Raw genomic sequence first — 26095 nt, forward strand, 5'->3', positions numbered from 1 at the left:
TGTCCGCCTGTGTGTGCCTGAGTACATGCGCCTCTGTGCGTACCCGTATTTTGTGTATCTGTGAGTGTATGTGCATCTGTGTGTACCTGTTTTTGAAAATATATTTTGTCTGTGCCTGTAAGAGTGTATGTGTCTCTCTGAATGTGTGTCTGTATTTGTCTTTGAGTGAGTGTGTCTGCATATATAGATCAGTAGAAACATAGCTCGATGCTAAGGATTCAAAATCCAATCCATAAATGAAGGAAGATTATGCATTTTGTAGCTTAAAGATTCAAAATCTCGATAATGTGTGAGAGAAGATTTGGAGTTTTATTTGCTGTGAATACATTGCAGCTTCTGATGATGGTTTTCTTTTTTAATGAGCTCAATTATTCAATGTGTCTTAAAAATTTATGAAACCAACCCAAGCTTCCCAGTGCCTGGTCCAACCTATGTGTGTTCTCTGGCTTATAGGACAAGTGTCGGCTGGAAGCTTCAAATTGAGTGCTGGCTCTGAGCTACAGAGGGCAGCAGAGCAACATGCAAACCAGGCAGAGAGTTCAGGTTCGGAGATCAAAGGCACCCCTCCATCCTCCCCAACCTTCAATTCTCCCTACCAAAATAATCCACGTCCTTCAGTGGTGTGCCTGTTAAAGCTTAATTCACGTTTTGAGACAGCTAGGTTCTCCTTTGCAAGAGAAATTGCAGGGAAGTGGCATTTCTCTCTCTCTTCACCTACCCAAAGTCTTGCGAATAATTCCTGGAAGACCGGTAGTGCTGGTCATTGTTACTAACCACTGCCAGCGATTAAAGGATAGAACTGACCTCTTGCAATTATGGCAGGTGTGGGGAAGGGATTGCAGAATGGAGTTGATACCTGGGCAATCTATGTGATTAGCAAAGCTGTAGCTCTTGTTATCAGCTAGCTGTTTAGAAAAAGGCATAGAGGTACCTAGGAAGATGCTAAAAAGAAATTCTTGAGGATGATGTAAGAAGTAAGAGCTTATATTTATTGGGGATGGTTATTAAGCTTGTTTTGTATCATGTAGTTCTGTGCTAGCCGCTTGTCTGTTTTCAACAATATTAAAGTGAATGTATTTGTCAAATATATATCTTTGTCTTGTGAATACCTCAAGGAGTACTGCGTTTCACAAATAGGCAGTTGGTTAGAACAAGCTCTGCTTCCTGGTGGGCATCTTTTGCAATTTGCTGAAAATACAGTGCAGATTTATTTTCCAGCTTCCAATGTATAAAAGCCATTGGAAAGGCATTCCAATGTCATCGCTGTTACAAAAGTAATGGCAGCAGTAGTTCAGAAAGATAAAGTCATGGTTACACAATCACAACTTCGCAAACTCAGGGTGACTGCAAATAGGAGAGTCTTTTTCTTAATTGCTCAGAGAGAGAGAAAAAACTTATGCAAGGTCTGATATTGAGGATTCACAGGTTGCAAGAGTCAAATTTCACAATTAAATGCAACAGAAACATTTAATTGGTTACAAAATCTCTTCACCACTTTTGTTTTGTTTGATTCCATTGATGGAAGGATTGAGAATGAGAGGGCACCAATTTAAAATGATTGATTAAATGAAGCAGCAGTGCATGGAAAAGATCTACCTTGCAGAGAGTGACCTAGAGTCATAGTCAGAATCATACAGCATGGAAACAGATCTTTCAGTCCAACTCATCCATGCCGAACAGACATCCTAATCTGATCTAGTCCCATTTGCCAGCATTTGACCCATATCTCTCTTAAACCCTTCCTATTCATATACCCATCCAGATGCCTTTTAAATGTTGTTTTGTACCCGCCTCCACCACTTCCTCTGGCAGCTCATTCCATACATTACGATGCAGCACTCTTTGCGTGAAAAAGTTACCCCTCAGGTCCTTTCAAAATCTTTCCCCTCTCACATTTAAACCTAGTTTTGGACTCCCCACCCTAGGAAAAAGATCTTGGCTATTCACCCTATCAATGCCCCTCATGATTTTGTAAACCTCTATAAGGTCACCGCTCAGCCTCTGACATTGCAGGGAAAGAAGCCCCAGTCTATTCAGCCTTTCCCTATAACTCAAACTCTCCAGTTCTGGCAACATGCTTATAAATATTTTCTGCACCCTCAAGTTTAACAACATCTTTCCTCCTAGAGAAGCATGACCAGAATTGACTTATGATTTTGGAATACACTGCCTGAGATTGCCAATGCTGGCAGATTCAGACATGGCTTTCAAAATTGAATTAGATAATCACCAGTTGGCTGGACAGCCACTGTGATTAGATTGATGCTAATAAATAGGATATGATACGTGATTCAGCTGGGAGAGGTTTGGGATCTGGCTCCTTGCCTTACCCAGGGTGGAATCATGGTGCTGTGAGGTGGACAGAGGACTCAAAGAAGATCAAAAAACATAGAAGTAACAAAGGTATTTCCACTTGTGGAGGAGTTTGAAACAAACGGCTATAAGATATAACCACAAATCAGCTAGAAAATTCAAGAGAAACCAATTTACCCAGACAATGATGTAATTGTGGAATTTGCTTCAACATAGAGTGAATGAGGAGAATGAGATATATTTGGGTAGTGATAGTGTCACTGGACTAGTAATCCAAAGCTAATTCTTCTGAGATGCCATTGGCAGAATTTAAATTCTGTGAATAAAGTTGGCATATAAAACTCGTCTCAGTGTTGGTGACCATGGCAACTATCATCCATTGTCATAATAACTCAACTGGTTCAGTAATGTCGGGTCAGGCAGCATCCATGGAGCGAGAACAAGCTAATGTTTCAAGTCTAGATGACTCTTCATCAGAGCTCCAATGAAGAGTCATCTAGAGTTGAAACGTTAGCTTGCTCTCTCTCCATGGAAGCTGTCTGACCCGCTATGATTTATTGTTTTCAGTATGGATTCCAGCATCTGCAGCAATTTGCTCCTACATTTAGGTTCACTAATTTCCTTTAGAGAGAGGTAACCAGCTATGCTTACCTGGTCTGTCCTGCATCTGACTCCAGAGTGACATCAATGTGGTTGACTCCTAATTGCCTTCTGAAATGGCCACATAAGCCACTCAGAGATGCCAACATTCCATAATTTAAAAATACAATATTAATAGGATTAGAAGGTGTAGGGGAGAAGGAGGCTTATGTGGGGCGTGAGCACAAACATGGGCAAGGTAAGTGGAATGGCCTATTTCTGTTCTGTGAACTCAATGTCATATAATGAAACTAATCAGAGCAATTATTTATTGATTGAAATTTAATTTTTCAAACTGGCGCTAAAGACTAAGCTCCTCAAGGGCCCAATATGTGTCTGTTCCAAGTTTGAGGATTTCTTCATTTAAGTCAGTGGCATCCTGTCCTAGTTCACTTTTGAATTGAGAAAAAAATTTGATAATAAGCCATTTAATATTTCGTGACCTATTGTCCTTTCTACATTGTATTAATTGAAAGTATTTTGCCCTCAATGATGTTGCCTTCATTCTAGGTGCAAGCCAATATATGAAGGATTGCTTTCAGGCAAGACCTTAATCCCTTAAAGATTTAAAAGAATTTTATCTCACAGATCAACACACCATATCCTGCACCAGCAATGCCTCCAGAAGCAGATCAAACAGGCAAGTGGGTTAAAGAAATTAGAATAGTTCAGGGCATTTTACAGAGAAGGTGAACTGCTCGTAATCCAGGATGAAATCAGTTGGGCTGGGCAATTTTGGTAAGCAGCACCCATTCACTGTGCTTTAGTGGTAGCTCTCTTGCCTTAAGTCAGAAGGTTGTAAGTTTTAGAAATACTTAGGAGACATAGTCGGCTCATATATACTGAAACTCCAGTGCAGTACTCCAGGAATGCTGCAATGTTGCAATGTTGAAGCTGTTAGCCTTTGAGTGACGTGTTAAACTGAGGACCTTTTCTGACCGCTATGGAGAACAAGAGATCCCACATACTCTGTGTGGAAAAGAAACAGGCAAGCTATCCTCCATGTCCTGGTTAGCCCTCAGTCAACATTGCCTAAAATAGATGATCTGGTCATTAACATATTGTTTTTTTGCAGAAGTTTGCTGTGTACAAATTGGTTGCTATGTTTCCTATATTGACTGTAGGTGATCATACTTCACAAAGTAGTTTATTGGCTGTGAAGGTCTTTGGAGATTTTGGAGGTTGTGAGAGTCTCGATATAAATGTCAATCTTCCTTACTAAAACCAGTTGTGAGGAGAACAATATTAGAGAGTAAGGTACTATTGCAAGATAATATGGTAAATACCATTTTCCTTGGAGTTTTGATGTTTTATATTTCAGTGTTTTTCCTTCTTCACTTGAGTTATAGGAGCACTGTAGATCTCGAAGACAAATAATCATTTTGCATTAAATTTAAAATGCAGATCTGGACAGTAGATGCATATCTTCTGCAAATAATGTCTTCTGTGTATATTTACATGTATGGCAAATATTTAAGAAGGCAAAAGGAATATTGACAATTATTGCAAGGTGGATGGAGTATAAAACTAGGGGGGCCTCGCTACAACTGCCCAAGGCTTGTTAAGGTTGCATTGAGAGTAATGTGGACAGTTTTGGTTTCCTTACTTAAGGAGGGACATACTTGCGTTGGAAGTAGTTCAGAGAAGATTCACTTGGCTGATTCCTGAGATGAAGGGGTCATCTTAAGAAGAAAGGTTGAGTTGTTTGGGTCTGTGCGCAGTGGAGTCTAGAAGAAAGAGAGGAAATTTGTTGAAACATGTATGATGCTGAGGGGACTTAACCAGGTTGGTGCCAAGAAGATGCTTCCTCAGTGGAAGCTGCATGATTGAATAATATACAAGGCTGAGTTAGGCAGATTTTTGATTGGCAAGAGGCTTAAAGATTATGTTGGAGGTGAGGGCGGAGAGACAGGGTAGTGGAGGCACGGCCACAATCGGATTGGCTATGATCTTATTCAATGCCAGAATAGCCTAGAAGGACCGAATAGCCTACTACCTCCGATATCTTATGATCTGAATGCTCTTAAGTACTTAAACCTTTTTATTGTAACTTCACTTCAGGTACAATCTATGCTTTCATAGTCATCTAAGTACAGGGATAGGCCGTTTTTAAGTATAACCATTCAGTTGGCAGTTCATCGTCTCGGCTCCATTCATCCCCCACCCCCATGTTCGTCTCAGCCTTCATAATCTCAATGGAGCACTGATTGATACCCTTCTGGGTAATAATTTGAAATTTCTATTGTCCTTTATGTGAAGATTGGTTCACGAGTTCTTTTCAGGATAGCATGGCTTGTAGTTTCAGATTGGGGGTTCTCCCTTTTTCTGGATTCATTTACTAGTAGAAGTACTTTCTCCATGTTTACCCATTGTATCCCTCTATCATTTTAAACACATCAGCTAAACTCACCGATGACCCCAACATGCAAACTTGTAAAGCAAAATGAATACAAGTTAACCGGACTATCAGATTTTGCTATTTAGACTCTGGTGTAATTGTAAATTTATACTTTACACTTTTGAATCATAATGGATGTGATGTTTCAAGATTAATTCAAAATGATTACTGTTAATGAAATTGGCTCATCTTACCAATCAGGCAGCCTTCAGGATCAATCAAATAAATTAAACTGGATTAAGTTAAAAGTCAGCCAAATGATGTGCTTAACTTTTATTTTAGAATATAAAATCTTTTCTGCATGCCAGAATACATTTTACTGTTTACTAATATCAATCAATGGGAATTAGTGCTGTAATACCTGTTCAGAATTACAGCTTGATACTTTTTGGCAGTAATTATTACATTGTTTATTTAATATTGTCAGCTTTTAATTGCTTTAGGCTCAGACAGTGTTTATAAGCCATGTAATTTGTTGCCGCGATCCTAGGTTATTTTATCTTTTATTGTTGTTGACACAAAGATTCTTGGATGACTGGGTGAGATGAATGTATAGTTGTCTTCTTCATTCGCAGCCAAGTATCAATCTGGTGCAGTGGTAACCTTCTCCCCTCCTGAGGTAGAAGGTTATGGACACCAGTGGAAAACCCAGTTCAATTGCCAGGGAGTATTACATTGCCAGAGGTGCTATCTCTGAAGTGAGACTTTAAAGTGGGAGCCTCTCCATCTCTTGAATGGACACTAATGTCCTATTATATAACCTGTTGGAGAATCAAAAGGGCATTCTCCCAGGTCTTTTAGTATCTATCTATTGCAGTTTGTGGCAATTGGTGCAAACAAATTGGATCCCACATTTGGCCAGAGCACAAGGGAGGTAGCTAAAAGGATAGATAGGGTGAAAACTGTTCACTTAAATGAAGGATCTAGAGCCAAAGACACAGATTTAAAATGAATGCCAAAGAGTGAGAAACAGTAATATGTTTGCAGAGCAAGTGGTTATGATCAGGAGTGCAGCACACCAGACAAGAATGTGGTGCAAGCAGATCCAATCGAGAATGTCAAGAGGGAATTGGATGATTATTTGAAGAGAAAAGTTTTGAATGCTACAAGGACAAGTCAGAGAAATGAGGCAAGCTGAGTCGCTTTGACACAATGCCAGAACAGACATATTGTGCCCTTCTGTGCCATAACTGTTATATAAACCTCTGAACAATGGTTGCACCTAAGGAGTGTTTTTTTCGAATGTGAAATACTTTGTGATGTTTTGAGGTGCAAGTTATTTATTTATCTGAAAGACAGAAATGTTCAAATCATAAAGTTAGGTTCTAAAAATCTGAAGAGTAGAGAAAGAGAGAACGATCCAACATCTTTGATGTTTGTTTGAGCCAATAAGCCCCAATTGGGCATTGTACCATTGGTTGAATCTTGGCACATATGGACGCTACACAATCCTAAGGAAATAACTACTTTAGATAAAATTGGTCATGAAATAAAGAGGCGAGTGAGTTCAAAGGGACTGAGAAAATGCACTAAGTGGAATGTCTGCCTGTTGGGGACGGAGCTCCAGTATTTCTAAGTCACATAAACATTGACAAATTAATGAAAATTGGTTCATGGAGGAGCATTTAATTTTGGTGAAACAAATCTGCAAGTGCTGATAATACTGATTGGAGGCAGGAGTTATCTGACACTTCAGGAGTTGTACAAGTATCATTAAGTCAGTGTGTGTGGGTTCAAGTTTGTATCCTAAGAGCTGAGGCTCACTTACACCTCAACATAGCACTGGGGGAGAGCTGCACGATCAAGACACTGTTTCAAATGAAAAATTAAATCAAGACCTTTGTCCTCATCAGTGAATGTAAAAGATCCTGTTGAACTAGTTTGAAGAGGAATGGGGAAGTCTTTCTCAATGCCTCAGTCAATGTTTATCCCTCAGCCAATTCCTTGAAAATATCAGTTTGTCTGGTTGCTGTCTTTAGAAGCTTGCTGAGTGCAAATGATCTGCCATTCTTCCCATATTTCAACAGTGACTAAACTTGAAGGGTACTTAACTGACTGTACTATTCTTTGTGACATCCTGCAGTTGTGAAGAGTGCAGTGTAAATATGACAGTTTTTTGCCAAAGCTGAGTGTAAGTGTTACTGAGGAAGGGAGAGTTTGAAAAAAAATTGAAGTGTCAAATTAGTTAGGAGAAAGCACAAGTAAGAGATCAGGGAGTGATGGACTCAACTGGAACCTTGCCCAGTTGTTATGGAACAGCAGGCAACAAATCAAACAAGATGCTGAACCCTTGTCAGATCAGTAGAGAGAAATTCTGAAGGCATCAAACCTACAAATCATACAAGTTGGGAGCAAAGGTGGCTTATTAACCCCTTGCGCCTGCTCTGCCATTCAATAAAATCATAGCAGATCTGATAGTTCCATAATTCCATTTATCCCTGGTAACTGTTCACCCTATGCTTACCAAGAATCTATCCACTTCTGCCTTAAAAAATTTCAATACACTGCTTTCACTGCCTTTTGAGGGAGAAAATTCCGAAGACTCTCCCTATCCCTTTTTAAATAGGTGACATCTTCCTATTAAAACAGTGACTGTTTGCTCTGGATTCTCCCACAAGAGGAAGCATTCTTTCCACATTTCATCTGTCAAGAGCATTTCATAGCCTTATTTGTTTCACATAAACATGCTTGTCTGGTCCTATACAATTTTAATTCTGGTCACTGAGGCATAAATAAAATATCCAAGTTTTAGACATAAAATTTTAAGAGATAAAAAGTGTTCAGATGCAAACTCGGGACAAGCTTCTTTTCCTAGAGATAGATAAGAATGTGGAACTTGATGTGACTTTTACTTCTAGCAAGATATTTTACTCAATGTAGCAAAACTTATGTTATCTCCTGTTGACATAAGAAAATGGGTGTGGACATCATAGTATTGAAGAATCGAACTGATATCTATTACAACTAAATATTATGTGCTAACTGCACTGGTTCTCAAGTATATCAGTGTCCAGGCTAACATTCAACTCTGAGATATCAGCAGAGCAGAATCCTTCTAGTAGTGTGTCATGTATCAAGTGATCCCAGGGTAAGAGGGAGTGTGAGATATTTGTACCCTCCGGTCACATACTATGATACAGTATGATAGTACGAGCATGTCTTTTAAAGGTATACTGACATTCTAACTATGAGACTGAACATAACTGTTAACAGTGTTACATTCAATATTTACTTGTGTGTGGCCATTTTTTCAACAAGAAATCCTTCTAATTTTTCTTTTGTGTGGCTGTGAACAGAAGGTACGTATTACAGAACACAACCTGCACTGTATTTCCGGATCCATCATGCTTTGTGGGAACGTTGCCATGCAGGGAATGGTTGGGGTAAGAGGTCCTTAAGGGGAAAGCTGAACAAAGTCATGAGGGAGAATGGAAAACAAATTTTTATCAGATAGGGTGAGGTGAAGCGAGGTGGAAGGAAGTTCATGTGGGATGTAAGTGTTAGCATTGTTCGGCTATCATACTGAATAGCCTATTTCTGTGGCGTAACATCCAGTGTCAGAAAGCAAAGTTTATTTTTAAACTCTGCCTTCATGAAGCAAGATGTGGTGGAAAAGAATGAATGTATGAGATAGTAAATGAAATTAAAAAGTTGATCTGTGGTAGTATTTTAGGAGTAATCGTCATTGTGAAACTGCAGGTCCCAGAAATGAACAAATAAGTGGAAAGCAAACCTACCTGCTCTTCTGTCCGTTTGTGCATGTCAATGAAATCATGAGCTGGTGACGCCATGGGGTTCTGTCCTGCCAGGGAGTGTCAGCAACCTTAGGCCATTCCTCATTAACTGGCAGTGGAGATGTGTCAGCGAGATGTTCACCATTGGGTGTTTCTGATTCTTATTAAGCTAATGTTCTGAAAGCAATTTTTTCTCACAGTTGGTGAGACCTGGAGTGACGTTCTGGGTCATGTAAGGTAATGGAGGCAAAACAAACTCAAACTATTCAGGGGTTCTGATGGTAGAACCCTAGGTTTCTATGGAAAGCTGAGATCGGTGGAACAGATGAGTTCCCTCAACTGTACCTAACCTTGATATTTTTAATTATATCAAGATAATACTAACGCTGATTTTCAACTCATCATTTTGTTGATCTGAGTAACCGACATGAGCATTAGAGTCAAGCAGAGAACTTTACAGATAATATGAAAAATCTTAAAGTCAATTCAAGAGGTGACTGCTGTTGAAATTAGCAAGCCAAAAGCAACCAGACGTGGTTTACCAACTCTAGTTGTGGAGAATAACTAATTCCTCCTGATCTGGCTCATATCATAATATGGTTTAGAATTGATTGTGCTTGAATGTATGATTATGTTTTTCTATGATTTTCAAATATAGAAGGGCTTGGGTCAGCTCTGTGAAAGTCTTTTTTTAAGAAATAGGTCAGAAGGTCATTTGCACTTACTTAAGTGTTTCAATTCTAAGAAAGCATGGGATTGCAATCAAATGCCTGGTAGATCCCCTGTCATATTAATTGATAGAAAATGTATGCTGCTGAGTTCATAACAGACCAGAAAGCTCTTATTTTAGTTTTGACATCAGAACATGAGATTCAGGGTCTTTTTTCAGAAGAATCAGGAATTCAGTTCAGAAGGGAGAAGTTTCTCCTAGCAGGAGAGTCAAGTTTTTGCTCAGAGGACCAGTCACTATAATTGAGGCATTAGTTCATGAAGCATTCAAGTCTTCAAGTAGTTAGAACAGAGAAAGTTTAGGCACTCAGAACTGAGAGAGGTCCATGCCTGCAAACTCAGGAAGTGACTCAATCATAAAATTGTTTCTGAAGTTCAAGGGAAAGAAACTGGGAGGAGTTGGTTCAGTAAAACAAAGTGTTCAGATGGGAAAGAAATTTCGCTGGGATTGAGTATCTGTAAAAGGATAGTGTTGGGGAACAAGTTCAAACTTTGTTTTGCTATTTGTGCAAAGATCTTCCAACCGGATTATTTAGGTTTGCTTGTTTTCTTTCTGTGCAATAAACTTGCGCTTTGTTGCTAAAGAATATCTGCAGCTTCCTATGAATATGTTTGAGTGACTAACCACCACAATAACCCCAACTACAAAATTAAACATATGGTTTATCAAGCCAGGTTTCATTCTGTGATCTGACTTGTCCAGTATTACTACCAACTGGGATCATAACACTACAATCTGTGCATGTGTCTGCTCCCAATGCAGCCAAGTGTAGGGTTTTTCATTTAGTTTCTGTCATCATCAGTAATTTCAGTTGCTGCAAGATATACATCATGTGATTTGTTGCCTCTCCCTGATTCATTTTGTCTTATTTTCTCAGTGTCAGAATGCATTTTATTAGTTAATATAAACCAATGAGGATTAGTGCAATAATGCCTGCTTAGAATTATAGCTTGATTTTATTTTTTGCCAGTAGTCATTATAATGTTTATTTAACATTGTCAGCTTTTAAAAGGTTTTGCCTCAGTTAGTGTTTAGAAGCCACGTAATTTGTTGCTTCAATCCTCAATTATTTTAACTTTTATCACTGCTGATACAAAGCATCTTGGATGACTAGTTGAGATGAATGTAGGGTTGTCCTCTTTGTTCCAAAGTACATTCGCTGCCAAGTATCAGTCTGGTTTGGTAGTAGCCTCTTGTTAGAAAAATCACATGCTCTAACCCTAGACCGAAGACTTCTACATGTAACATAGGCCAATACTGCAGACTGTGATTTGACAAAGTACTGCAACTTTCCTTTGAAACCCACTTGTACCTCTACTGTGCTTCTAGAGGCTGCCATCAAAGCATTTGAACCATTACATTTCTGGATGTCTTCTTGGGATCTAGTAAAGTAGACCACTGAGAGACTTCTGCTTTCTGTGAATTTTTATGTAATACCATATCTCAGTTATTGAATATCCCACAGGGTGCATGTTAATGATGGCCTGGCAATGCAAGTAATATGGAAGCAGGCTCCTAGGAACAAGAGTTTTCAATAGGAAAAGGAAGAGGATGAGTAAAGTGTGCAAAAACAAACTGTGCCATACAGAGAGTCTTTGTAATAGGCAGATGAGAGTGTCACTGAGACAAATCATCAGTTAAATAGATACAGGGCATTGCGGACTGTAATATAGAGATTTTTAAAGCAGTAAAGAACCATAGTCGCTTTCCTGAGCATTGTCAGTATTTCTTGATCTCATATTTCACAGAGCAGGTGACTGACGTGACTGAAAAATAATAACGTGTTTGGTGCGGGTTGTAGCAAATATTAGACAATATTCAATGTGATGTAAATCTCTACCTGTGCAAGGCTTCTTTCTGAAGTATTGACTAAGAATCATGGTTTACTTAAATAAAGCCGGCATATACATGTATGATCTGTATGTTTTAGAATGAGAGAAGAATGTAGTTGCTGGTGTGCAACTGGGTCATTTTCTGAAAGTTGGTCAAGAGGTGGTGACAAATAAAACCTGCACGTATGAAAGTTATAATACTTAGGCAAACATCTACCCTTAGTAGCAATTCAGCCCCCTGGGCCATTCCTTCAGAGTGTGTAATGATGGGGATTCTTCTATAACTACTCTCGAATACTGACTGTCTGGCTATTGGAAAATCCAGATCAATTCATTGGATGATTTCAATCCGGTTACATTCATAAAATCAGACATTGTTCAAAGCCTCACAAGATTCTGGCCAATGTGGGTTATGACAAGAAATGTGGGAAAATTAGGTGAGATGTCAAGTAATGCCCTTCTCAACGTTGAGACCAAAAAGTCACGTTTTTGAAGCAAAATCCGGATGAAATTCTCATTAGTGAGCGGTGAGGCTTATGTGATGAGAGTTATCACTCATTCTCACCTCTACTACTACATCTCAAGTTGTTGTCATGTATTTTCATATTCTCCCATCTGCTGGACAGAAAGCAGAAGCCAAGAATTCCCAATATGAAAGTCAAAGTGGGTGCCTGCTGACTTCAGCTCACTATTTGCTCTCCATATGTCCATCTGGACACTGGGCACCAACATCTAGGGCAAACTGCATGGGCAGTGACTGCACACACCCCATATCCATAGACGTTCAGATCAGAGACATACCAACCTCACTGCATCATCATGGCACATCTCCGATCCATTTACAATAGGTTTTTGCACTTCAATGCACTCACAAATAAAGGTGGGGAGAGGGTTATCAGGAGCCACTGGTGCTTGAAGAACAGTGGAGTACTTAGCAGTGGGGATTGGAGTCAGAACGCTGGGATCCAGAGGAGAATACAATTATAAAGTGGAGTGGGGGGCAACTCGGTCTATAAGGAGGGGAGACAATAGAGCATGGGAGGGTAAGGGCTTGCGTGAAGGGGGAGTTTATCAACTGAATGCAGGACACTGACTTTCATGGGGGAACAATGCACTATCAGCTCTGACTTGCTTACTCGATATGCCTGGAGCTGGGGCATAAAGTGGGCAGATGAGTGGCAGATTACATAGCTACCAGGAAGTCAGTGTTTACGTTTGAGGATTCACTGATCCATGAGACTCACTGTCTGAGGAGTGGGCGCTGTGTCCATCCATTGTGCTATAATTGACAAGTATGCAACAAGATGAACATGGCTGTGACCACACCCAGATTGTGAGGGTTTAGTGCTTCATTCTGTGAAGTTTCAATTTTAAGCAATATAAGCCACTTCAAAGGGCAACAATATTGCACAAACTCCATACAATGAAGCTGAAACACACCAGTGAATAATACATTGCTTTTGAACCCTCAACATTAGCCCAGTGCTTGCAGTCCAAATCCTTGCCTCAATTACTTCTATCTATATTGTGAAACATAACAATGGAGGCTGAGGGGTGACCTTATAGAAGTTTATAAAATCATGAGAGTTGTGGAAAGGGTAAATAGCCGAGGTCTTTTTCCTGGAGTCCAAAACTAAAGAGCGTAGGTTTGAGGTGAGAGGGAAAAGACATAAAGGGGACCCAAGGGGTAACTTTTTCATGCAGAAGATGTACCTTTGTGGAATGAGCTGCCAGAGGAAATGGTGGAGTTTGATACAATTACAGCATTTAAAGGGCAACATGGCTATATGAATAGGAAGGGTTTAAAAGGATACGGGCCAAATGCTGGCAAATGGGGTATTGAGTCGGCATGGACGAATTGGACCAACGGGTCTGTTTCCATGCTGTACAGCTCTGACTCTATAAATGTATCCCGTTAATACCTGTGAAGCTGATTATCTATCTGGAAAGATGGAGCCAAGTTACAAATTAGCAGTAACCTGTGACTTACCAACTGCCTACACTTGTGGTACGAGCTGTTCACTTCATAGCTTGGACCATAGGACACTGTGGAGTGCTGATGAAAGTGGACTCTGTAACTTCCACATTGAAGTTGCTGCTGGACTGAGACTTCTGCAGACAATGGTGAAAAGAGAGCATTTTATTTACAAATGCAAAAACTTATTTACATTGACTTGTCACTCAAGCCACCAGTGTACCCTCAGAATATCTTCTTTCTTTCCCTCGCACTATGTCTGAGCATGCATCGTACTCTGCAGCTGGGATATGCAGGGTTCGGCATCTCTACAGGAGTGGTCTAGGTTTTCTCCCCCCCCCCCGCCCCCTTCAATAGAAAGGCGAGGTCCTCTCCTGAGAGGGGCTAAGAAGAAGAATATCTTGCCTTCTCCTCCCTGTCTTGGACCATGCTTTTCCTAGAATGAAAGGAAGGGAGGGATTGAATGAGATGATAGTGGGTGGCATGACTGTTTGTGCTGGTGCAGCTGGAGGAACTATGGTGGGGTTTAAGGAGTCCTGAGTCAGTGAGTAAGCAGTACAGAGGGCACAGCAGGATTAGTATGCAGAGGTTTGGGGGGAGGGTGAGTGGAAGTGAGTGTGGGAAGATGTTTCAGGCAATAGTGAGAGTGACAGAGCATAAGCCTTAGTGGGAGGTGGGTACAGTGTTAGAATAAGTGAGAGATAGTAGAGTGAATGTGGTGGCACTTACCTTGCTCAGCATTTCTCTGGAATGTAAAGACCACAGTGACCCTTGTGGCACCCTCGGACTATCCTGCTGCCAGGATCTGGGGTCATAGCCTCCTCTGCTGATCCTGGGTCTCTGCTCAGCACCATTTCATCCATGAGGACCGCTGGGTCCCTATCTGCATAGTGGTGCACCAATTTCCTCTTATTTGCTGTGCCCAGCCTAAATATCTCTAACTGTATATGACAGCTCCAGACTGCCAGCTCTTGACTGGGTGCACAATGATCTTTTACATGTGGCTCCGATGCTGGCGATCTTGTGCTACCCTGGCAGTGATGAGTACTTTTGGCTATAGCAAGAGGAAGATACTAACTAGCAAAGGACAAGAGGAGAGCTATAGCAGCCCAGAAGCTAGTTAATGAGATGAATTTGGGAATGGTACCATAGAAACCTTCTAAGATGCTCAATGAAACTGACATTTAATTGACTTCTGGTAAGATTCAGTCCACTGTTACGAAGTCTGTTGGGAGATATGGGATAACATGTTTGTCTTCCTCGAGATTCAGAGGTATTCTGGCTACCCCTACTCAGGTACTTTTGATAACATCAGATTGGATGGAGGTTGATGCAGTTTTCAGCATTAACACTTAGAACCATTATCTATATAACAGTAATCAAACACATGGTCGAAGAGATTTTTTTAAAAAGAATTGTGTCAAAAGAGGAGGGACAGATAGAGAGATTTCAGGAGAGAATTCCAGAGTTTTGGACCTTTGCAGCTGAAGGCACAGCCTCTGATGCCAGATTTATATAAAATTGGAAGTTCAGAAGAGGCCAGAATTAGAGATGTTATATTTGTAGTTGGATGAGATTACAGAATAAGGAAGATTGAGGACATGGAGGATTGAAGATCGAAGTGCAGCCTGACTGTGCGCGTATGTAAGTGACGAGGGAGTAATAGGCAAATTGAACTTGATGTACATTAGCTTGTATGCAGTTTTGGATAGCCTCAGGTTTATGGCATTGGATACCATTGGAATTCCATACTTGAGCTGACAGCTCTCTGGTGCAGTGCAGTGTAATGGGGAAATAGAACTTTATTCAAAGTTTCCTATTATACATGTAATGTCTATGGAGGCTCGGAAATCTCATTCCTGGCTAAAGTGTAATATTGGTAAGGTTCTGGATCTTTGGTTCGTCAGCTAATCAGAGAAAGTGCAGCGTGACTACAGCAGGGCGAAATGGTGAAGAAAATAATCAAATCTAGATTAGAGAAAGCATAATATTTCTACAACTTTCCAATTAGTCAACTGTTCATGTGGACCATGGTGTAGCATCTTGAAAGGTTTGAACCAGCTTTGTGAGGTGAAAAATATTGTATATGGGGCCTGTTGTTTCCACGTATTAACTGTGGAAAACAATGGTCCTGTTTAATTCTCATCCCTAATGCAATGCAGAAGGGAATCTTTGTCTGTTGGAACCTCAATCTTCATTTCAGTCAACTGTGTGTCTGTATAGTCTTGAAGGACTACAGGCAGAACCATGCAATCCTGTCCATGGGAGTGGATGCTACCTGATGAGATAATTGCTGAAGGGTGTACTGAATTGAGCTGTTAAGAACCGGAGAAAAAGGAGCTGGACACCAGAAGCAGATTCAGTTCAGAAGAAAACGACCAGATGTGCAATTTAACAGCCTCAAAATGGTCAAAGTAACTGGACAAAGCCCTGTGTTTATTTACTCGGAGTTCAGTGGGAAAAATCAATGAGTTAGCCTATGTCTTTATGTCTTGGGGAGAGACAGAGAATCCATCCAGTGAATGTGTGAAATTTTGCTGAAAAGAAATGCTTGCGACGTCATCGATTTGAGTAAGAAATTTTAAAATAATTGATAAGCTTGATACTTCACAGACCAAGTAGCTGTAAAATGACATTGCTGGGGAAAAGGGCTGGATCTTCCTTTTTGCTGTTTTTGATTTTTATATATCTGACAATTTGGAAATACCTTTTGTTATTTTTCTTGTTTGTAATAAACTTTGACATTCTCTTGTTAAAGGCACATTGACCGCTTCTTATGAATGTGTTCAGTGACTGACCACCACAGTAACCAAATTGCAAAATTAAAAGTTATGATTTATCAAGCCAGGTTTCATTCTGGGATCTGACTTGGCTGTTATTACTGCCAGTTGGGAGAAATTTAGGAAGAGTGAAGCTGCTTTTCTTAAGTTAAAAATATATTCCATTTGCCTCTCATCAGATGTGTGACAAGGTGTCAGCTGGGCTCATCTGGCACCATGACAAATAGCAGAAGTTTGGAGTTTCAAACCTCATCCCAGCACTGAGCAGGCATCCTAAGCTGATGGTTCAGTGTGGTGCTGAAGGTAAATATAAGGGATCTAGTGTCGTTTTCAAAGGAGCAGCAGGAACAATGTCTTCAGTCAACTTTCATCCTGCAACCAACAGCGTCACAAAATAAAATAAGAAAAACTGGGGAGGTATCTCATTGCTCTTTTTGGGGAACTAAAAGTTTACTAGAACTAAAGAATTCAAACCCTTATTTATTTTTATACATTCATGGCATATGGGTGTTACTGGCTAGGTGAGCATTTATTGCCCATCTCTAGTTTCCTTTTGAGAAGGTGGCGGTCAGCTGCCTTCTTGAGCCCCTGTAGTCCATGTACTGTAGGTAGACGCACAATAGGGAGGGAGTTCCAGGATTTTGACCCAGTAACACTGAAAGGATGGTGATCTATTTCTAAGTCAGGATGGTGAGTGGCTTGGAAAGAAACCTGCAAGTGGTGGTGTTCTCCTATACGTGCTGCCCTTCTGGATGGAAGTGGTTGTGGGTTTGGAAGGAGGCTTGGTTAATTTCTACAGCGCATCTTGTAAATAGTACAGACTACTGCTACAGAGCATTGGTGGTGGAGGGAAAGGATATCTGTGGATATGGTCCCAATCAAGAGAGCTGTTTTCTCTTGGATGGTGTCAAGCTTCTTGAGTGTTGTTGGAGTTGCACTCATCCAGCCAAGTGGGGAGTATTCTATCCCACTCCTGACTTGTGCCTTGTAGATGTTGGAAATGTTCTGGGGAGTCAGAAGGTGAGTTACTGACTATAGGATTCCTAACCTCTGACCTCCCCTTGTAGCCACTGCATTTATATGGATAGTCCAGTTCAGTTTCTGGTCAATGGTAATCCCAGCATGTTGAAAGTGGGGTATTCAGTGATACTAATGCCATTCAATGTCAAGGGTTGATGGTTAGATTCTGTCTTGTTGGAGGTGGTCATTGCCTGGCATTTGTGTGGTGTGAATGTTACCTGCCACCTTTTGGCACAAGCCTGGATGTTGTCCAAGTCGAGTTACATTTTGACATGGACTGCTTCAGAATCTGACTAGCATGCGAATAGTGCCAAACATTATGCAATCATCAATAAACATTCCTACATCTGAGCTTAAGATGGAGTGAAGGTCAATGATAAAGTAACTAGAGATGGTTGGGCCTAATACACTACCCTGAGAAACACCGGCAGAGATGTACTGGACCTGAGACGACTGGACTTAACCAACCACCACTATCTTCCTCTGTGCCAGTTATCACTCCAAACAGCAGAGAGTTTTTCCCTGATTCCCATTAATTCAATTTTTGCTAGGGCTCCTCAAGCCACACTCAGTCAATCTGACTTAGATGGTGTCAAGGGCAGTCATTTTCACTTTACCTCTGGAACTCAGCTCTTTTGTCCATGTTTGAACCAAGGCTGTAATGAGGTCAGGAGCTGAGTGACCCTGGTGGAACCAAACTGGACATCAGTAAGCAGGTTATTGCTCAGCAAGTACAGCTTGATAGCACTGTTGCTGACACCTTCCATCACTTAACTTTTACTCATTGACGGAATACTACAAAGACACAAAATTTGCATATATATAAGCCTCCTTAAAGATCACAGGACCCTTACAGTTAGTGAATTACCTTGAAAGTGTCATCATTGTTATAAATATTGGAAATGTGACTGCCGATTTTACACACATCGAGATTCCATAAACCATAAATGAGATAATGACGTGCAAGACTATGATCTTAAATGTTGATTGAGGGATAAACATTTTCCACAACACCAGGATTAATTCTGCTCTTCCTTGAAATGTGCCATGAGATCTATTGTTTTTGCTTGAGATGTCCGATGAGGACTTAGTTTAAGGTCTCATCAGATGATAGGCATCTCTGACAGCACTCAGTTCTCTGAGTACTGGACTGCAGTGCAAGCCTAGATCCTGGTCTCAAGTCTCTGAGGTGTGACTTTGGTGAATTGTAATCCTAGCTCCCCGTGGGGACAATCTTACATTGGGCGCAGCTGTCAAAGCTGATCAGAATTAACTCGGTTGCAGGACAGTTCCTAAAGATGCTGAGTGGAGTCTGAAAGACAGATCTACCTCCCTTCAGAGAAAGGGAGCCTGCAGAAGATATTCCCATCCTCCAAACTGACTATTTAGTAAGTTTGAGCCGGATTTTAACGTGGATATTTTTTGGCTCAGGGACTGCCACCCACCCACCCCAAAACCACCTCTCTCCAACCCTTATCAAAAATGGTATGGTTCCAAGTTAGCAATAGAGAAGACTGTCAGACAATGAAATTTTTAAACTCTGAAGAAGTTTGTTAAATAACCACCAAACATACGGTGTTTAGTTAGTGAGACTGTTAATTTTGATGTTTATATATAGCTATGAAACGAGAGAAAATGGAATCTTGCTTCTAGCAGAGAATTCATTTTCCAAATTCAATTATTGTTTCAGTAAAAAAATTCTAAGCAGGATATTCATCAATTATTAACGTGTCTTTTACTGAGAGAAGATCACAGAGTTAGCAAGATGACTGTCTAAGGAGAAAATTACTGTATTATCATTGCCTTACCCGACTAGCCATACCTTTTAAATTGAGAGATACTCAACTGAGGTAAGCAAATCTAAAATATCCAATAATAGTTTTGGTTTTCAGTGTTCTTTTTTAAGGTTTCATTCATTCATTCATTCTACAAAATTTTATGTAACTGTTAATGTGAGTGTAATGGTCTGGGTTTAAGGGAGGAAATTGCAAGACCTCTTGCAGAAATATTTGCATCATCTATAACTACAGGTGAGGTGCCTGATGGCTGGTGGGTGGCTAATCTTATACTTTTGCTTAAGAAAGGTTATAAGGATGTGGGATCATGTTCAATATCGGCCAAGATCGGTGAGTCGCGAAAATAGCCTCTTTACTGAGTAGCTGCGGTGGCGATGGAATCCAAAATACAGTTTTACAGTAGCCTCTTTTATACACAGTTTTTACATACGTTAAAATTTTAGCACAATGGTGTCATATAGTTGTATCTATTGTACACAGTTTGTATGACATCTGTTCGGGAGAAACAGAAGATAGTTTAGGCACTTGCTAAATGCTGGCTATGTCTCCTGATGGGATTAGAATGTCTGTCTGGTCTAAGTTTACATCATTAAGAGGTGTTAGTCCTTTTGCCTTTAAAGTTAGGAATGTTAGTAGAAATACTAGTTCTGTATGATCTAAATAAGTCAGAAAGTATACATGTACTAAATAAAAGTATAGAGGATATTGAACTGATCTCCTGAAGCTGGATCATGAAATTTCATCTGCTATTGCTGGTTTGTGACAGTTCCTACACATTCATTCATGCAGCTTCATGGAAGCGCTGTTTTTATAGTAAATTTCTTAAAATGGGTAAGTGCCGTATTTAAAAGGTAGAAATCCATACGTTAGTACAAGATGATAGTCCTAAATAAAAGTTTGAAATAGGTAGTCCAGTGCTATTTCAAGGAGATAAAAAGCAGCAGACTGTAGGGACATGCTGGTGCAGGAACTGTTTGATATCCTGCAACCTATTCAGGTCCCAAGGGACGGTTACTAAGGGTTAATTAATATTTTAATCTTTCTGTAGTTTTGAGTGAGTTATGGAGACACGATGGCAGGGATGGCATTGTTCTGAGTAAGTTACAGTATTAATACTTATTCAGGGGTAGCCTTCGATACAGAAATAGGTCTAAACACTGCATACAGCATGGGGCCAGTAAGAATTGAAAGTGTAAAGAAACAGTAATGAATTGGCAGCCTAGGAAGGGATGTTTAGTTTAGTTTATTTTGTAAGGGTAAAATGTCCTACAAAAACACAGCTTTATGAATAAAAGAATGGAAACGCAGTATAGTAAACACAGAGTGCTTGTGAGTTAGTAAAGTGAATCATAATACAGCATCTCACAAAGAGAAACTGGGGAACTATAGACCTGTGACTCTGACATCAGCTGTAGGCAAGTTGTTCGAGGTGATTATAAAAGATAATATTTATGGACATTTAGAGAGGCAAAAATTGCTTAAGTATGGTTTTGTCCGAGGAAAATCATATCTCACAGACTTGATTGAGTTTTTTTTTTGAGGAAGTTACCAAAAAGACTGAGCGCAGAGCAGTAGACATTGTTTACTTGGACTTTAGTGAAGCCTTCCACAACGTTCCGCATTGTTGACTAATTAGTAAAGTTAGATCATATGGGATTCAGGGTGAGCTTGCCAACTGGATACATAATTAGCTTAATGGCAGGAGACAGAGAGTGGTGGTGGAGGAGGATTGCTTTTCAGACTGAAGGCCTGTCACCAGCAGTGTTCCATAGGGATCCGTTCTGGGTCCTCATTTGTTTGTCATTTGTATAATGTAGAATATAGAAGGCATGGTTAGTAAGTTTGCAAATGACACCAAAATTGGTGGCATGCTGGACAATGAAGAAGGTTTCCTAAGATTACAAAAAGATCTTGATCAAATGGATCAATGGGCTGAAAAATGGCAGACGGATTTCAATCTGGATAAATGCGAGGTATTGCATTTTTGTACAAAAAACAAAGGCATGACTTATACAATGAATGGCAGGGCATTGGGTAGTGCTTTAAAACAGAGGGACTTAGGGGTGCAGGTCCATAACTCTTTGAAGTTTGCGTCATGTATAGACAGAGTAGTTAAAAAGACATTTGGCACGCTTGACTTCATTACTCAGTCCTTTCAATATAGGAATTGGGAAATTATTTTGAGGTTGTACAGGACATTGGTGAGGCCTCTTCAGGAATACCATGTCTAGTTCTCGTTGCCCAGTTATAGGAAGGATATTAAGTTGGAGAGGGATCAGAAGAGATTTACCAGAATGTTGTTGGGTATGGAAGGTTTGAGTTATAAAGAAAGGCTGGATAGGCTGGGAGTTCTTTCACTGGAGCTTGGGAGGTTGACAGGTGACCTTGTAGATGTTTATAAAATAATGAGGGGTATAGATAGAGTTAATGGTAGTTGTTGTCTTTTCCGCAGGATGGGAGATTTCAAGACAAGGAGGCCCATTTTTTAAGGTGAGGAGAAAGATTTAAAAAAGACATCGGGGCAGTTTTTTTACACAGGATGTTTCCCATGTGGAATGAACTTCCTGAGGAAGTGGCGGATGTGGGTACAATTACAGTGTTTAGAAGACATTTGGATAAGTACATGCATAGGAAAGGTTTGGAATGATATCGTCCAGGAGCAGGCAGTTAGGACTAGTTAGTTTGGGATTGTGTTCGGCATGGACGAGTTGACCTAATGGTCTGTCTCCGTGCCGTAAGACCCTACGGTTGCTACTGTTTGTAGGGAAGCCAAGGACTCATGCTGGTCAACTTTTCATTTGTCAGGAGTTTACATTTTGAGATTATAAAGTGGTTTGAACAGGATGTAACTTTTCCAGATGATTGTGATCTAGGATTATCAAATCCTAGACTGTGGTGGCCTTGCTGACAATTTGCAAACCAAAAAATTACTCTCCAGCTTGGGGAATGGACCTCTCTCATCAGGAATTCTCTTGATGGTGCCAGGACAGTACAAACAGAGTCAAGTAGTGTGGCTGAATTATGGCTGAATCTCCATACACCAGATTCCTTCACCACTGGTCCCAGATCAGCCATGATCTCATTAAATGGTGGAATAGACTCAAGGGGCTGAATGGCCTGCTCATGACCTTCAGGTTCAGAAGCATTGGCGATACATTGTCATGACAACTTTCAGGGAGTGACAGTCTCCTTGATGTTTGAGACCAACAATTCAGGTGGAGTTCAGATGAACATGGAGTAACATCCACTGATGAACTGGTAAGGGCAACATAAAGCTTTCATAATATCTAACAAATATTACTGCGCTTGGGCTAGGCGGGCAGAGCACAGAGTATATGACATTGCTATTCAGTCACGAAGTAAAATTGGCAGTTTCCCAAGGACTGAAGAAAAGTGAATGAAATCAAATTATCCCTGTTGAAATATGAAAACGGGCTGACGTTTGTATGGTATTGTGTAACGAGCATCCAAACCATAGCAGTACATTGAATTAACTGATAGCCTTACGTAGCATGTCCAGGAGCTCTGTAAAGCATAAAGTACAAACTCTAGGAAGCATCTTGGAGGAATTGTATATAAAAGTCTGAATGTGTCTGGGGCGGGAGGGATATATCAGTGTGTTGCAAGTCTTATAACACTGTTTCACTGTGGTCCTGAGACTGAACTGGATAGATCACTTGATTTGTGAAACTAGTCAAATGACCCATGTGGGCCATCTTTAGAAAGTACTAGTTTTGAGCATTTCTGAAAGATGACGCAATTTGTCCAAAAGTATACATCTGTAGCTATTCACAACCAGCAAGTTACAAACTATACCCAAGCGGACTGCATGTACAAAACTCACGACACAGTATATAATAATAGATGTAATTCTGCAATGGGTAAATATATGTTGGATAATCCAGAGTGTGCAAAGACTTACTGGTAACCAATTTAGGATTTTCAGCCGGGCACACAGTATGTGGACTTACGAGAACTGGAAGCAGGGGAATGCACGAATTGATGATGATTGACAGTCAACTGCCAGGCTTTGTTTAAACTTCTGATTGATCAGGATATTGCCCTGCAAAATGAAGCAGCAACTGGCAATCACCCATTTGTTGAGTTGAAACGGACACGGTGCATGTACAGGTTATTTCTGTCAGTTGGTGCATTCCTCATGGCAATGCCTTTACTTTGAACAGAGTTCACTTGCCAAACAATTACCACTCTACACTCACACAGTATAAATGTTGGTTTTTCCCTTGAATCAGTATTCTTGTGAATTGCTCTCATGAGTGCACGATGAAAAGTAAAACACAAGTTCAGTACTACTAAATTATTAAAATTAGCAGTTCATGGCCCAAGTACAATGGGAAGTCAAAGATACATCTGAAATCCCAAAATAAAAACATGAAGGACTGGGGAATCACACCAGGTCAGATAACATCTGTGGAGAGAGAGAATTAAAACTTTTTGAGTCCAATCTGACTCTTCTTTGGAAAAAGAATTCATGTTGTGGGCCACGAATACAGTAGATTGAAACAGGTACAAATGAACTTCTGTTGCATCTGGAGGGAATGTTTTGGTGCCTTGGCCAATGGGTATACTGAGGTATAGGGACAAGTGTTACTACTTCTGCCTTTGCATAGGAAGGAAGGATGGGAAAGTGATGAGGTGTTGGGGGTGATAGAGGAGTGGGCTCAAGTGTCACTGAGGGAACAATCCCTTTGGAATGCTGCCAGGGGATTGGAATGGAAGTTGTGTCCTGTGGTGACAACATATTGGAGGTGTCAGAAATGGCCAAGGCAGATGCATTGTACTTTGGGCAGGTGGGTGCTAACTGGCAACAGGGAAACACTCTCATGGCACTAGGAGAGAGGAAAAGGGTCGAGGATAGATGTGTAGGAAATAGATCAAACATGATGGAGGGTCCTGTCCACCACAGTGAAGCTTTGGTTAAGGAATAGGGAAGCCATGCCGAAAGCAATGTTATGAAACAAACTGAATAGAAACCAAGAAATGGGAGGATAGAATGAAAGCGCTACATGAAGCTGGGGATTGAGGAAATGTTGTTGAGGTAGCTATGAGTGTCAGTGAGTTTGTCATGAGTTTTAGTAAACAGCCTATCCCTGGAAATAGAGACAGAGGCATTGGCTAGTGGTAATGTCATTTGACTAGAAATCCAGGATCCCAGGCTAATGTTCTGAGATGTAGGTTCAAATTCCACTGTGGCAAACGATGAAATTTGGATTCTGTAAAATCTGGAATTAAAAGTTAGCCTAATTGTGACCATGTAACCACCATCAATTTTCATATTAAAAATGCTAGTTCAGTTATGTCCTTATCCAGTCTAGCCCACATTTGACTCCAGATCTTAACTTGACTCTTAACTACCCATTGGGCAATTAGAAATGGGTAACAAATGCTGACCTAGCCAGCGATGCCCCTATCCCATGCACAAATGAACAAAACATGGGTTGATTATTGTAGTCATCTGGCTAAATCCTAGAAGGAAGAGTGAAATACTTCATGAGGAAGACAGAATCTTGAAGGATTTATGCCCGAGTTTAATGACCTGTATGTTGAATGGAATGCTGACCCCAATCACGAGACCTGTATATTTATAATTGACTACAATTTGCTTCTAATTCAGTTGTAGAGTATTGATTGCTAGCTAAGATAGTATTTGGAGTCTGCTTTGTTTGGCTCTTGTGCAATAAGAATTCTTTGGTTTTGAACCATGGAATCTGGTGACTTCATTCCTTTCGAAAATAAGTGGGATTTTTTAAAAAGAGATCCTCCAAGATTGTAATTAAGAGAGACAGCTTTTCAGCATCTACCCTGTAAGAATTTTTTAAGTTTTTATAAGATTGGTGTCTGAACCTGGAAGAGGATTGGAAAAGTATCATAAATATCAGACATTGGTCTCATCAAGCATTTAATCAATCAGGTTGGTCAATTCAACTCCCTTTATATATTAGGTCAGCCATGGAGTCAAACCAAAGTAAAACAACAACTTGTATTTTATGAGATGAAGGTCTAGGCCCGAAACGTCAGCCTCTCTGCTCCTATGATGCTGCTTGGCCTGCTGTGTTCATCCAGCCCTGCACCTTGTTGTCTCGGATTCTCCAGCATCTGCAGTTCCTACTATCTCTAACTTGTATTTTATAATGCATTTCAGAACTAAGTTCCCTAAACTTGTATAAATTTGATTTGATTTTATTACTATCACGTGTAATGAGGTACGGCATTTTGTGTGCTACACAGGCAAATCATACTTCATGTAAATATATCAGGGTAATAGAACAGAATACAAAAGATAATGTTACAGCTACAGAGAAGGTGCAGAGAAAGATCAACTCTAATATATAAGAGTGGCGAAGAATGTGTTCTTAAATCTGTAGGTATGTGTTTTCAAACTTTTGTATCTTCTGCCCAACGAAAGGGGGTGGAAGAGAGTATAATCAGGGTGGGAGGGGTCTTTGATTATGTTGGCTGCTTTACTGAGGCAGCAGGGCATAAAGACAAAGTCAGTGGATGGAAGGTTGGTTTATGTGATAGAACATAGAACATAGAACATTACAGCGCAGTACAGGCCCTTCGGCCCTCGATGTTGCGCCAACCTGTGAAACCAATCTGAAGCCCATCTAACCTAAACTATTCCATTATCATCCATATGTTTATCCAATGACCATTTAAATGCCCTTAAAGTGGGCGAGTCTACTATTTTTGCAGGTAGGGCATTCCACGCCCTTACTACTCTCTGAGTAAAGAACCTACCTCTGACATCTGTCCTATATCTATCACCCCTCAATTTAAAGCTATGTCCCCTCATGCTAGCCCTCACCATCCGAGGAAAAAGGCTCCCACTGTCCACCCTATCTAATCCTCTGATC

At 40.3% G+C, this 26095-nt stretch overlaps 1 protein-coding gene across 1 annotated transcript in view; it reads left to right on the forward strand.

The window, feature by feature from the left end:
• The window catches only part of khdrbs2 (KH domain containing, RNA binding, signal transduction associated 2), a 424077-nt gene that overhangs the window by 784 nt on the left and 397198 nt on the right, over positions 1-26095 (forward strand). The window lies entirely within an intron of this gene.

The sequence above is a fragment of the Rhincodon typus genome, chromosome 5 (assembly GCF_021869965.1).
Source record: "Rhincodon typus isolate 14 chromosome 5, sRhiTyp1.1, whole genome shotgun sequence".
NCBI lineage: Eukaryota > Metazoa > Chordata > Chondrichthyes > Orectolobiformes > Rhincodontidae > Rhincodon > Rhincodon typus.